The 14,514-nt window shown below is 34.6% G+C and overlaps 1 protein-coding gene across 1 annotated transcript in view; it reads right to left on the bottom strand.

The window, feature by feature from the left end:
• Nucleotides 1-14,514, bottom strand: part of LOC128664991 (V-type proton ATPase subunit S1-like) — a 97,151-nt gene that overhangs the window by 29,310 nt on the left and 53,327 nt on the right. The gene's annotated exons all lie outside the window — the stretch shown is intronic.

The following is a 14,514-nucleotide window of genomic DNA, read 5'->3' as shown; positions in this document are numbered from 1 at the left end:
TTGGATTCCCAAATTGTAAACACAATTATTTAAAAAAATAAATAAAATAAAAATAATTAGCTCCTAGAAATGCATTTGCTTAATAATGAAAATCATTTAAAATATTTTTACCATGGTTCTGTGATTTTATTGAGGGGATTACATATCTTATGAAAGTTGTCTGCTAGTTTAACGTTTACTGCTGACATTTTACCACACTGAATTTAATCCATTTAAGGCACATCAGTTTCAGTGTTTTTTTCTGTGAGGTACCGATACATCACACCTTGTTATTTTCTGCACACTATCAACATTTAGAAAACCTATAGATAGAATCCCTAAACATTAATGGTTTGGAACATGGTAAAAAGCAGGCATTTCCTAACAAAATCAAAAAGGTTTTACGGTTTCACATATATAATGAGTTCACCTTCACAAAATTGAAACAAAAAGGGTCTCATCCTCATGTCCAGGTGAATCACGTTACCACCATTATCATCTGGCTATACTACAAAAACAGGGTTATTACTATCAGCCAGCAATTTTAGAGGTCTCTAAATGCATAGGTCACTATCTATAAAATGTGTACATATTGTTTCCCCATTTTAACCATTTGAAAAATTTGGCAATTATCTTTCAGATGCAGACTTGGGGGATTCCAGCACTTAGTCACATTAAAATCACTTGATTTCCGATCTTCTAACATCTTATATAGTATTTTACCTGGTACTTTCTGGTTCCAGGTTGCTGTGACATCACACAGATTTGTGGTGATGTCACAACATTCCCATTCCCAAAGGAACACTAAACTCAAAATTAAACTTGCATGGCTCAGATAGAGCATGCAATTAAAAAAAAAAAAAAACTACATTTTTTTATAATATTATATTAGATTTTTACCTTGGTATCCTTTGTTGAGAATATGGCAGCATGTTATACATTGTTGCAAAGACTACTGCCGTAGAGTCAAAGTTTAATTCTTACTTTACAGTCCATTTAACAGGTTAAATCAATATATCTTTGTGTGTCCTACAGTTATAACTCAGTATCTGATTTTTTTTTTTTTTTTAAAGGTGAACAATTGCCACTAAAAGTGGTCTTACTTATCGAGTCGTAAAGCTTACACCGTAATGGCACATCCAATGACATGATCCATGAGGTCCTAAAAGGTTAACTATGCAACATTTTGGTCCATCAATGTATTTGTTCACTAACAGATATAATCCACAGAAAATCATATTCTCTGTATATAAAGCAATTATCTCTCTTATTTTCACTGCACTGAGTTTTCTATCACTTACATTTGCATAGGTGTTTCCAGACACGTACAAAAGTCTTGCTAGTCAAAATAAACATCATAGCAAAAGACTCAGAAATGTTTATTTCAGGGGTTTATGCTCAAAGGGACACTGAACCCAAATTCTTTATTTTGTGATTCAGATAGAGCATGACATTTTAAGCAACTTTCTAATTTACTCCTATTATCAATTTTTCTTCGTTTTCTTGCTATCTATTTTAAAAGCAGGAATGTAAATCTTAGCAGCCAGCCCATTTTAGGTTCAGCATCATGGATAGTGCTTGCTTATTGGAGGCTTACATTTACCCACCAATAAGCAAGGATAACCCAGGTTCTCAGCGAAAAATGGGCCGCCTCCTATGCATCACATTTCTGCCTTATAAATAAAGATAGCAAGAAAACGAAGAAAAATTGATAATATGAGTAAATTAGAAAATTGCTTAAAATGTCATGCTTTATCTGAATCATGAAAGAAAAAAATTGGGGTTAGTGTTGCTTTAAAAAGGGACAGATAAGTATTTTTTTTTTCTATTTTATGATTCAGATAGAGCATGCAATTTGAACAACTTTCAATGTACTTTCATTATCTAATTTGCTTGTTAAAGACTGTAAATAAGACAATAAAATCAATTACAGTAATTTCTATACACACTTGCATACATAAACACTCACAAAACTACAATAAAATATTTTAAGTAATCCAAACTCTGGAACAGAGCAGAATGAGCTGGCAGATTGGTCATTATATAATTAAGGGAACATCTGCATAACCAACTTTTATACATAACACATTATTAAATGTAGCTTGATTTTTAACCAACTTGTACAGTTTTATTCTGCCACGTAAATCATTAAAAATTTAACTTCAGCTGGAAAAAAAAACAAGGGTAAAGGTAGAACAAAAAAAAAGATACTATGAACAACAAAATAATCACACATAGTCACACATTAACTAGATCCTAAGCTGTAAAAGATCAAAATATTTCTATTGTTCCAAAATTATTATTAGTACAATAAAATATATTGCTGTTGCAGGGCTTACAAGACAATCTATTCAAAATATTTCAGTAAATCCAGGATATAGATATATATATATATATATATATATATATATATATATATATATATATATATATATATATATATATATATATATATATATAATCTGGCTCATGCTTTGATGTAAACAAAATATACTATAAAGAAATTATATTGGTACAATAGAACTATTGTACATCAAATGCATTGTGAGTTATGGAATCATTTTATAAATTGAACATCTTATTGTCTTTGCACAAAGGGCAAATTAATACCGAAGTGCAATCCCTAGTCACTTGGCCCCATGAAAATTACTAATTAAAGATGGAATTTTTTTTTCTTATGATGATTCGGATAGTGCATGGGATTTTAAGCAACTTTCTAATTTACTCCTATTATCAATTTTTCTTGGTTATCTTAGTATCTATATTTGAAAAATCAGGAATGAAAGCTTAGGGGCAGCCTCATTTTTGGTTCAGGACACTGGATAGCACTTGCTGATTGGTGACTACATTTAGCCACCAATTAGCTAGCGCTGCCCAGGTGCTGAATCTAAAATGGGCCAGCTCCTAACCTTACATTCCTGCTTTTTCAAATAAATATAGCAAGAGAACAAAGAAAATTGATTATAGGAGTAAATTAGAAAGTTGCTTAAAATTGAATGCTCTATCTGAATCATGAAAGAAAAAAAATGGGTTTAGTATCCCTTTAATATTAGCCATGAAGAAAATAGTAAAACAAAAAAATTTGCTGAATGATATAAAAAAAAAAAGTAATACTAAATGGAAACTCCATAAATAGAAAGATAAAAGCTCCCAAGATAGTATACAAGGCCGGATTGGTCTACGGTGGGCTGCAGCGATTGGGGCTGGAAAGGGGTGATTAATGCATTTGGATTGTATGTGCCTATAAAACAACAAACTAATATAATTTAATTCAAATTGAAACAAATATTGAGGGAAAGAATATTCCAGTAATCCCCTTTGAGAAAAATGGGGCATGGGAATTCTACCAACTCAAAAGGAAATAGGGCTTCATATTTTTCCAGGGCTTCTTTTATCCCCAGTCTGGACCTGATAGTATACAATCTGAGCAGTGTTTGCAGGGGCAAAAACAATTACATTTTAGAACAAATTTTCATATTATATTTATGAAGCAACATGTACAGAGGGAGTGATTAAGGAGCACATAAAAAAAAAACAATTGTTTAAAAAGGGGCCATAAAGTTATTACATATACAGGCAAATAAAAAACGCATTACAAAATAAAAGTTAGAATAAAAAAAAAAAGGACAATGCTCTCAGGCAAGTGGAAAAGTTCCTGAAATTCAAAACTGTTGTACAAATAACCTTTTAAACTATCAGGTCTCTGTCACTCTCCCACCCCCTCTAGGAGGTTGATTTCTGCTGTTGCATCTTGTTTACATAGCTTTTCTATAGTCAATACTGCAGTACTAAAATGTTCAGTATAGGTGGCAGTTTTAACAAAAGCAAATGTTTCAAATGATAAAACAAAGGTAAAGAGTTTTTTGTTACAGTACACTGTCCCTTTACAATAGTACCATTTTTTTTATTTATGTTTTTAGTAAAACCAAGAGCAGTTCAGAGATACTCCACTTGAAGAACCCCATATATTTCACTGTGGTCAAAATTACTTACAATACCTCAACTTCCCAAATTAAACTTTACCTATGTGTTAATAAAACTTTTTTTTGCTAAACTCATAGCTATTCAGGCTCACAATTGTAAAGATTACATGGTTTAACAAATATAAGCATTCAACTTTTACTTTAGACAGTCTCTAAGTATAATGGGAGCACACTAACTTCTTTGGGAGCAACTGAATAATACTTCTCAAAAGTACTTTACAGTAAAAGCAGGCAAAATTAAATGTATATTGCAATGTTGCTATATTTATATTGATAAAACATTTTCCATGGAGACTAAATCTAGAGTTTAAATAAATCCTCAGACAGCAATCCCATAAAAAATAAAATTTACATTATGTTGATCAAAATCCATTTACCATATATGGATCTCTGAAAAGAAACACTAATTTGTATACAAACCAAACTGAGTAACATTTATTAAAAAAAAAAAGTATTATTGTTAATAATTTGTTAGCAAGAAAACTGCATATTATTTTATATAATGCAAGACATGCTATTAAAACATACTTTGCTACAATGGTTTTAAATGATGAAACATAATTTCTCTCTTTTTTTTTTTTTTAGAAGTTAAGTCCTTTTGTCGGGCTAGTAATAATAAATGTACCTACTTAAAAAGGGACAGTAAAGTTCAGATTAAAGTGAATGTAAAGTGTGCGGAATGAGTGCCCAGTTTTTAATAATCCTATTAAAAACAAGGGCACTTTCATTCATCAAACTTTACATTTCACTGGTTTTGTTAAAATACTTACCTTTTCTTCTTGAAAGCTGCTACAGTGCAAGCCTCTTCATACATCAGCAATGACGATTCCAGCATCCTCCAATCATGGCTTCCCCGGGGGAATCATTGGCTAAAGCAACGCCGTGATTGGAGGAAGGCCGGGATCGTCATTTCTGACCTAGGAAGAGGCTTGCGATTCGGTGGAGAAGCGCTGGAGCGGCTTTCACAAAGTAAAGGTAAGTATTTAAACAAAACCAGTGAAATGTAAAGTTTGATGACTGAAAGTGCCCCTGTTTTTTTAATAGAATTATTAAAAGCCGGGCACTGGTTCATCAAAATTTACATTCACTTTTTAAGCCTTCATGATTTAAAAAGAGCATGTGTTTTTTTAACCACTTTCCAATTCACCATTATATAAATGTGATTTGTACTCTTGTATCCTTTGTTCAAGAGCATATAAAGGCTCAGGAGCAGCAATGCACTATTGGAAACTAGCTGCCGTTTGATTGCTGCACACACACACTATATATATATATATATATATATATATATATATATATATATATATATATATATATATATATATATATATCTTGTCCTTGACTCACCCAATATGTTTAGCTAGCTCACAGTAGTGCATTGCTGCTGCTTCCACAATAAAGGATACCAAAAAGAATAATAATTACATTTGGTAATAGAACACACAATTTTAAACATATTTCCATTTTATTTCTATCTGAATCATGAAAGAATAATCATGCACATTTATGTATTTTTTAATTAAATATTCTAGGTGTGTAAGCAGTCTGTATTTATTTTCAGAGTTACTGAACCCGGTGACCCTGCAGACTTTATTTTTTCTACATTGCTAAATAATTAATATACAAAAAAAAGGACTAAACTATGCTGAAGAAATGATTGCCAAGAGTAAAATGTATTTTCAAGCGAAGCTGCTTATCCAGGGAAAAGTTTTATTATTGACCAATATTGTTAGCCAATCTGTGAATGTTTAACTTCTGACACGTGCATAAACATTCAGGAAAGTCAACGAAAGCCATGTGTTTCTTCAGATATTAAGCTTGGCACAATGCAAGCCATTCTTTTATTGTAGTTTACAAAAGAAGAGATTTTGAGATGGTTACCAGTAATGAGCTAAATAATAAAGAATAATAATCATTAAACAAAAAGTCATTTAGTGTAGGCTTTTGAAATATAAAAATTACGCTGTCAGAAGAGCTCATAGGGTGCTAAAAAGGGCTGGAAGGCATTGCACTTAAGTTCCTCTAGCACATTGTGTTATCCTAACTGGGCTTGATCACAATATTGTGCTTGTTATCAGCAGTTCTTTGAACTTCAGCTGTATTCTTCCAGTGATCACAATCCCCAAATGCTATGCTGTTTATACTCCAGAAGCTCAAAATAGTTACCTCCCAAAATCATTTTCTGCATTGTTAACCCCTTCCCGCCCTTAGGAAGTTCTATGTCATCCTAACTGCACTGGGCTTTAAACACCCTTAGGACGGCATAGAACGTCCTAGCCTTTTGGCTGTACTGAAGCCCAAGGCACTTCCTTAATGGGATCGCGGGCTGGAGGACGTGCCTAGCATCATAGGCATTCCCCCTAGACATGGCCCCATTATTGATGAAGGATCGCGTGATTTCACTTTTTAACTTATTTGTTTACATCAGAACTTTTGTCCCGATGTCTACAAATAAGTCCAGGTGGGAAGGGGTTAATATTGCTATTTCTAAACTGAAAAACAAAATATGCATAATTAAAGGCAAAAACAATAGTGATTTGGGGGGTATTAGCACTTAACCGTTTGAAGAATGTGGATTCATTTCTTTTTTTTCAAGGGACATGAAACCCAACATGTATGATTTAGAAAGAGAATACAAATTAAAAAAAAAAAAAAAAAAAAAACGTTTTCAATTTACTTCTATTATCAAATGTGCGTTCTCATTTTATTCTTTGTTGAAGAAATATCTAGATAGGTAGCGTGCACGTCTGGAGCACTACTTGACTGGAAATAGTGCTGCCATCTAGTGTTCTTGCTAATGTATTAAATTCTGGCAAAACTACTGCAGACATGTGCACACTCCTAAGCTTACCTTCCTAATAAGAAAATGAAGACAATGTGATAATAGAAGTACATTGTAAAGTTATTTAAAATTGCAAGTTCTATCTGTATCATGAAAAACATTTTTGGGTTTTATATCCCTTTCATAGTGTGTAGTGATGCTAACAGGTGAGGTGTACAATTAACCTGTTGCGTGCCAAAACCATGGAGATCTGTGTATGTCTCTTTAACAGGGACATTCTAGTTTTCCGTTTCATAAAGTTACTTAAATTAGTGTAGCAGTATGATTGTGCTATGAATAAAGTGCACCCCTTTACACTGACAAATCAATTGTACCCCTTTACACTGACAAATCAATTGTACCCCTTTACACTGACAAATCAATTGTACCCCTTTACACTGACAAATCAATTGTGCCCCTTTACACTGACAAATCAATTGTGCCCCTTTACACTGACAAATCAATTGTACCCCTTTACACTGACAAATCAATTGTACCCCTTTACACTGACAAATAAATTATGCCCCTTTACACTGATAAATAAATTGTACCCCTTTACACTGACAAATCAATTGTACCCCTTTACACTGACAAATCAATTGTACCCCTTTACACTGACAAATCAATTGTACCCCTTTACACTGACAAATCAATTGTACCCCTTTACACTGATAAATAAATTGTGCCCCTTTACACTGACAAATCAATTGTACCCCTTTACACTGACAAATCAATTGTACCCCTTTACACTGACAAATCAATTGTACCCCTTTACACTGACAAATCAATTGTGCCCCTTTACACTGATAAATAAATTGTGCCCCTTTACACTGATAAATAAATTGTGCCCCTTTACACTGATAAATAAATTGTACCCCTTTACACTGATAAATAAATTGTGCCCCTTTACACTGATAAATAAATTGTGCCCCTTTACACTGATAAATAAATTGTGCCCCTTTACACTGGCAAATAAATTGTACCCCTTTACACTGACAAATAAATTGATATAGTCCTACAAAATGAACATATCTGTGTATTGTTTGAACAAATGTAACTATCTTTCCCCTTTCTCCCAAACTATCTAGTGCTGGCTTTTCTCAACCATAAAAAGGTTAGCAATCCATTCCATACTTCTGTATTGGTTTTTGGTTTGGTGGACAGAATTCTTAAAATGAGGGATGTGTAGTTGTGTATTGCTTGTATACACCAGCTGCATTAACAGCTCTGTAGACCTCTCTCTTACTTATTGGCATTGATTAGATCCATCTCATTCCTTCAATTGTAGAATTTACTAATTCATAAGGCGAGCCAAAATATTTAATATGTTATAGAGTAAAAGGCATACGGCTAGATTACGAGTTTTGCGTTATGAGGGGTGCGGTACTTACTTGCACGTTATGGTCACCGCTCACTAACCTACAGCGCTTGTATTACAGGTTTTCAGAAACCTGGTATTAAAAGGCAAGAAGTAAGTGTAGAGCAAAACTGAGCTCCATACCGCACTCCAATACCAGCGCTGCTTAAGTCCTATACATCAATGGGGAGAGCCGGCTGAAAAAAAGTCTAACACCTGCAAAAAAGCAGCATAAAGCTCTGTAACGCAGCCCCATTGATTCCTATGGGGAAACAAAATTTATGTTTACACCTAACACCCTAACATGAACCCCAAGTCTAAACACCCCTAATCTTACACTTATTAACCCCTAATCTGCCGCCCCGACATCGCCGACACCTACATTATACTTATGAACCCCTAATCTGCTGCCCCCAACATTGCAGACACCTATATTATATTTATTAACCCCCAATCTGCTGCCCACAACATCGCCGACACCTACATAATGTTATTAACCCCTAATCTGATGCCCCCAACGTCGCCACCACTATAATAAACATTAACCCCTAAACTGCCGTACTCCCACATCGCAAACACTAGTTAAATGTTATTAACCCCTAATCTGCCGCCCCTAACTTCACCTCCACCTACCTACATTTATTAACGCCTAATCTGCCGCCCCCAACGTCGCAGCCACTATATTATATTTATTAACTCCTAAACCTAAGTCTAACTCTTACCCTAACACCCCCTAACTTAAATACAATTCAAATAAATATAAATAAAACCTACAATTATTACCTAAATTATTCCTATTTAAAACGAAGTACTTACCTATAAAATAAACCCTAAGCTAGCTACAATATAACTAATAGTTGCCTGTAAAATAAAAATGAAACTTAAGATAACTACAATGTAACTATTAGTTATATTGTGGCTAGCTTAGGGTTTATTTTTATTTTACCGGCAAGTTTTGTTTATTTTAACTAGGTAGAATAGTTACTAAATAGTTATTAACTATTTAATAACTACCTAGCTAAAATAAATACAAATTAACCTGTAAAATAAAACCTAAACTGTCTTACATTAACACCTAACCTAACCCTACAATTAAATAAATTCCCTAAATTAAATACAATTAACTAAATTCAAAACAATTAGCTAAATTACAAAAAAAAACAATTAGCTAAATTACAGAAAATAAAAAACAAATTAGAAGATCTTTAAACTAATTATACCTAATCTACTAGCCCTATCAAAATATAAAAAGCCCACCCAAAATAAAAAAAAAGCTAGTCTAAACTAAACTACCAATAGCCCTTAAAAGGGCCTTTTGCGGGACATTATCCCAAATAAATCAGCTCTTTTACTTGTAAAAAACAAAATACAAGCAACCCCCCCCAACAGAAAAACCCACCACCAACACAACCAACCCCCCAAATAAAACCCTTACTAATAAAACCTAAGCTCCCCATTGCCCTGGGCATTGCCCTTAAAAGGGCATTTAGCTCTATTGCAACCCAAAGCCCTAACCTAAAAATAAAACCCACCCAATACACCCTTAAAAAAAACACTAACCCCTGAAGATCCACTTACCGGGAAAAGTCTTCATCGAAGCGGCAAGATGTCCTCAACGAAGCCGGCAGAAGTGGTCCTCCAGACGGGCAGAAGTCTTCATCCAGACAGCATCTTCTATCTTCAAGACATCCGGTGCGGAGCATCCTCTTCCAACGACAACTACCTGACGAATGAAGGTACCTTTAAGTGACGTCATCCAAGATGGTGTCCCATAGTTTCCGATTGGCTGATAAAATTCTATCAGCCAATTGGAATTAAGGTTGAAACAATTCTATTGGCTGATGCAATCAGCCAATAGGATTGAACTTCAATCCTATTGGCTGATCCAATCAGCCAATAGGATTGAGCTCACATTCTATTGGCTGTTCCAATCAGTTTATCAAATTTAGCAAATTGTTTTGAATTTAGTTAATTGTATTTAAATTAGGTAATGTATTTAATTGTAGGGTTAGGTTAGGTGTTTGTGTAAGACAGGTTAGGTTTTATGTTACAGGTCAATTTGTATTTATTTTAGCTAGGTAGTTATTAAATAGTTAATAACTATTTAGCAACTAATCAACCTAGTTAAAATAAATACAAACTTGCCTGTAAAATAAAAATAAAACCTAAGATAATTACAGTGTAACTATTAGTTATATTGTAGCTAGCTTAGGGTTTATTTTACAGGTAAGTATTTCGTTTTAAAAAGGAATAATTTAGGTAATAATTGAAAGTTTTATTTATATTTCTTTGAATTATATTTAAGTTAGGGGAGTTAGGGTTAGACTTAGGTTTAGGGGTTAATAAATATAATATAGTGGCGGCAAATTAGGGGTTAATAAATGTAGGTAGGTGGCAGCGATGTTAGGGACAGCAGATTAGGGGTTAATAATATTTAACTAGTGTTTGCAAGGTGGGAGTGCGGTGGTTTAGGGGTTAATATGTTTATTATAGTGGCGGCGATGTCCGGAGAGGCAGATTAGGGGTTAATAATTTTATTATAGTGTTTGTGATGCGAGAGGGACTCAGTTTAGGGGTTAATAGGTAGTTTATGGGTGTTAGTGTACTTTTTGCACTTTAGTTATGAGTTTTACACTACAAAGCCGTAGCATAATACTCATAACTACTGACTTTAAAATGTGGTACGAATCTCGACAAGCTTGTAATACCAGCGCTATGGAAGTCCCATAGAAAAAAAGACTATACGCAATTTGTGGTAAGGCCAAAAAAGTGTGCGGTGCCCCTAAATCTGCCAAGACTCATAATAGCAGCGGTAGTAAAAATACAGCGTTATGAGGCTTAACACTGCTTTTTTACTCATAACGCAAGACTCGTAATCTAGCCGAGTGGTAGGTTTTGTATTAAACAAGAACTGATATGCTGTCACTCTGTATAGAGAGTGTGACACTACATGGTATCCACTGCCTCTAGCTGCAATCAAGTTTAATGTTTATCTAAATAATATACAACATAGGCAGCAATAGGTAACATTCTATAGCAATAAGTAAATCTAGAATAGGAATACAGTAGCTGGCTTAAACCAGATAAAATGGGATGTTTAACTCATTGCCCTCTGACCCATATTCCAGAAATGTACTAAAGTCTAATTAATAATTGCTTTGAATTTAAATGGATTTAATTCAATACCACAACAGTGAAATATCAATACATAATTCACATTTTATTTTTTTCTGTAATACATAGGTATAAAGTGGAAAGAATTCTAGAGCCTTTGAAAAAAAAAAAAAAAAAGTTATTTTAGAGGTGCATAATAAATAGTGAATCAGTTTGTCATAAATATTGTTTACACATAGCATAAACGTAAGGTGGAAAAAAAATGTACACTATTGATCCATTTTCCAATAAAAAAATATTATAAGTTACATATTAACCCCTTAATGACCACAGCACTTTTACATTTTCTGTCCGTTTGGGACCAAGGCTATTTTTACATTTTTGCGGTGTTTGTGTTTAGCTGTAATTTTCTTCTTACTCATTTACTGTACCCACACATATTATATACCGTTTTTCTCGCCACTAAATGGACTTTCTAAAGATACCATTATTTTCATCATATCTTATAATTTACTATAAAAAAAAAATATAAAATATGAGGAAAAATTGAAAAAAAACACACTTTTTCTAACTTTGACCCCCAAAATTTGTTACACATCTACAACCACCAAAAAACACCCATGCTAAATAGTTTCAAAATTTTGTCCTGAGTTTAGAAATACCCAATGTTTACATGTTCTTTGCTTTTTTTGCAAGTTATAGGGCCATAAATACAAGTAGCACTTTGCTATTTCCAAACCACTTTTTTCCAAAATTAGCGCTAGTTACATTAGAACACTAATATCTTTCAGGAATCCCTGAATATCCCTTGACATGTATATATTTTTTTAGTAGACATCCCAAAGTATTGATCTAGGACAATTTTGGTATATTTCATACCACCATTTCACCGCCAAATGCGATCAAATACAAAAAATCGTTCACTTTTTCACAAATTTTTTCACAAACTTTTGGTTTCTCACTGAAATTATTTACAAACAACTTGTGCAATTATGGCATAAATGGTTGTAAATTCTTCTCTGGGATCCCCTTTGTTCAGAAATAGCAGACATATATGGCTTTGGCGTTGCTTTTTGGTAATTAGAAGGCCGCTAAATGCCACTGCGCACCACAAGTGTATTATGCCCAGCAGTTAAGGGGTTAATTAGGGAGCTTTTAGGGAGCTTGTAGGGTTAATTTTAGCTTTAGTGTAGTATAGTAGACAACCCCAAGTATTGATCTAGGCACATTTTGGTATATTTCATGCCACCATTTCACCGCCAAATGCGATCAAATTGAAAAAAAAGTTAAATTTTTCACAATTTTAGGTTTCTCACTGAAATAATTTACAAACAGCTCGTGCAATTATGGCACAAATGGTTGTAAATACTTGTCTGGGATCCCCTTTGTTCAGAAATAGCAGACATATATGACTTTGGCGTTGCTTTCTGGTAATTAGAAGGCGCTAAATCCTGCTGCGCCTCACACCTGTATTATGGCTAGCAGTGAAGGGGTTAATTAGGGAGTTTGTAGGGAGCTTGCAGGGTTAATTTTAGCTTTAGTGTAGAGATCAGCCTCCCACCTGACACATCCCACCCCCTGATCCCTCCCAAACAGCTCCCTTCCCTCCCCCACCCCACAATTGTCCCCGCCATCTTAAGTACTGGCAGAAAGTCTGCCAGTACTAAAATAAAAGGGTTTTTTAAAAAAAAATAAAAAAAATTTTTTAGCATATTTACATATACTAGGGTGTAGGATCCCCCCCTTAGCCCCCAACCTCCCTGATCCCCCCCCAAAACCGCTCTCTGACCATCCCCTCTGCCTCATTGGGGGCCATCTTGGGTACTGGCAGCTGTCTGCCAGTACCCAGTTTGCAAAAAAAAGTGCTTTTTAAATTTTTGTTTGGCTTTTTTCTGTAGTGTAGCTTCCCCCCCCACACAGACAAACCCCCACCACCTTGCTGATCTTTTTTTTTTTTTTATAAAAAATTTTTATTAACAAATTTTCTGTAGTGTAGCGGTTCCCACCCGCTCCCTCCCCGTGCACGCGTCCGTGCGCGCCCCCGCTCATCCCCGCCCACGATCCGGCCCCCCATGCACATAACCAGGGCCATCGATGGCCGCCACCCGCCTCCCGGTCCGGCTCCCACCCACCAACGCAGGGAGCCACCGATCTCCGGTGCAGAGAGGGCCACAGAGTGGCTCTCTCTGCACCGGATGGCTTAAAAAGGTTATTGCAGGATGCCTCCATATCGAGGCATCACTGCAATAACCGGAAAGCAGCTGGAAGCGAGCAGGATCGCTTCCAGCTGCTTTCCACACCGAGGACGTGCAGGGTACGTTCTCAGGCATTAACTGCCTTTTTTTTTTTTGAGGACGTACCCTGCACGTCCTCGGTCGTTAAGGGGTTAAATGTTTTTTTCTCCATCATACAGTATGTAGAAAGGAAAGAATAAAAATATATCCATACACTATTACAAAAAATGCAGTTTCATTTCAAAGAATCTACATTGAACACATTTAAATATAAATCTGCAATGTTACAATTTGAGGTTAATCCAAAAGACATAAAAAATACATTAAAACCACTAACTGTTTAAAATGTATTTTTTCCAAAAAACTGGTGAACATACACAGTTGCCATTTTCAATGCCAGATTGAAAATAAAATAAAAATAAACAAATCTACACTGTCGGTTAGTACAATTACATATGTGCTGGTCATTGGACCATTCTTATTATGACATTTCCTGAAATAAAACAATGTTCTAAAGTATATGTCATAACTATGGTAATGTCCTCTTTAAGGGACATCCCTAATTTCAAAGAGCTGAATCACTTGCTACTATTTTTAAGGCCACATGGGTTTCTAAGTCATCAACTAATTTAAAAAGAGAGTTCCCCCCCCCCCCATTTTGCTTGTGAGGATGGAGTTAAATTTGGTTTGGCCCCATTAAAGTCTTCCATTATTGTAGGAAAGACTATTTAATTTTTAAATACATATAATTGTGCAAAAATACTATTTTGGTTGTTTTTTGTGTACAGCGTCTCCTTAAATATTAAAGGCATTTACCTAAAAATTTTCATATAACTGCATATAATAGACACTACTATAAAGAAGAATATGCACATATACTGATCCAAAAATCCAGTATAAAACCTTTAAAAAAAGGTTAGGCTAAGACACCCACTGAAAGGGACTGGAAGAAGACACCCCTCCCCTGCATATGAAAATAAAGATTAGACAAATAGAATATATGACACCTAGGGCTTGGTTAAGAGT

Source organism: Bombina bombina, chromosome 6 (genome assembly GCF_027579735.1).
Source record: "Bombina bombina isolate aBomBom1 chromosome 6, aBomBom1.pri, whole genome shotgun sequence".
Classification (NCBI taxonomy): Eukaryota; Metazoa; Chordata; class Amphibia; order Anura; family Bombinatoridae; genus Bombina; species Bombina bombina.
Note: the sequence above shows the minus strand (reverse complement) of the source record. Positions and strands in the feature narration are given on the sequence as shown.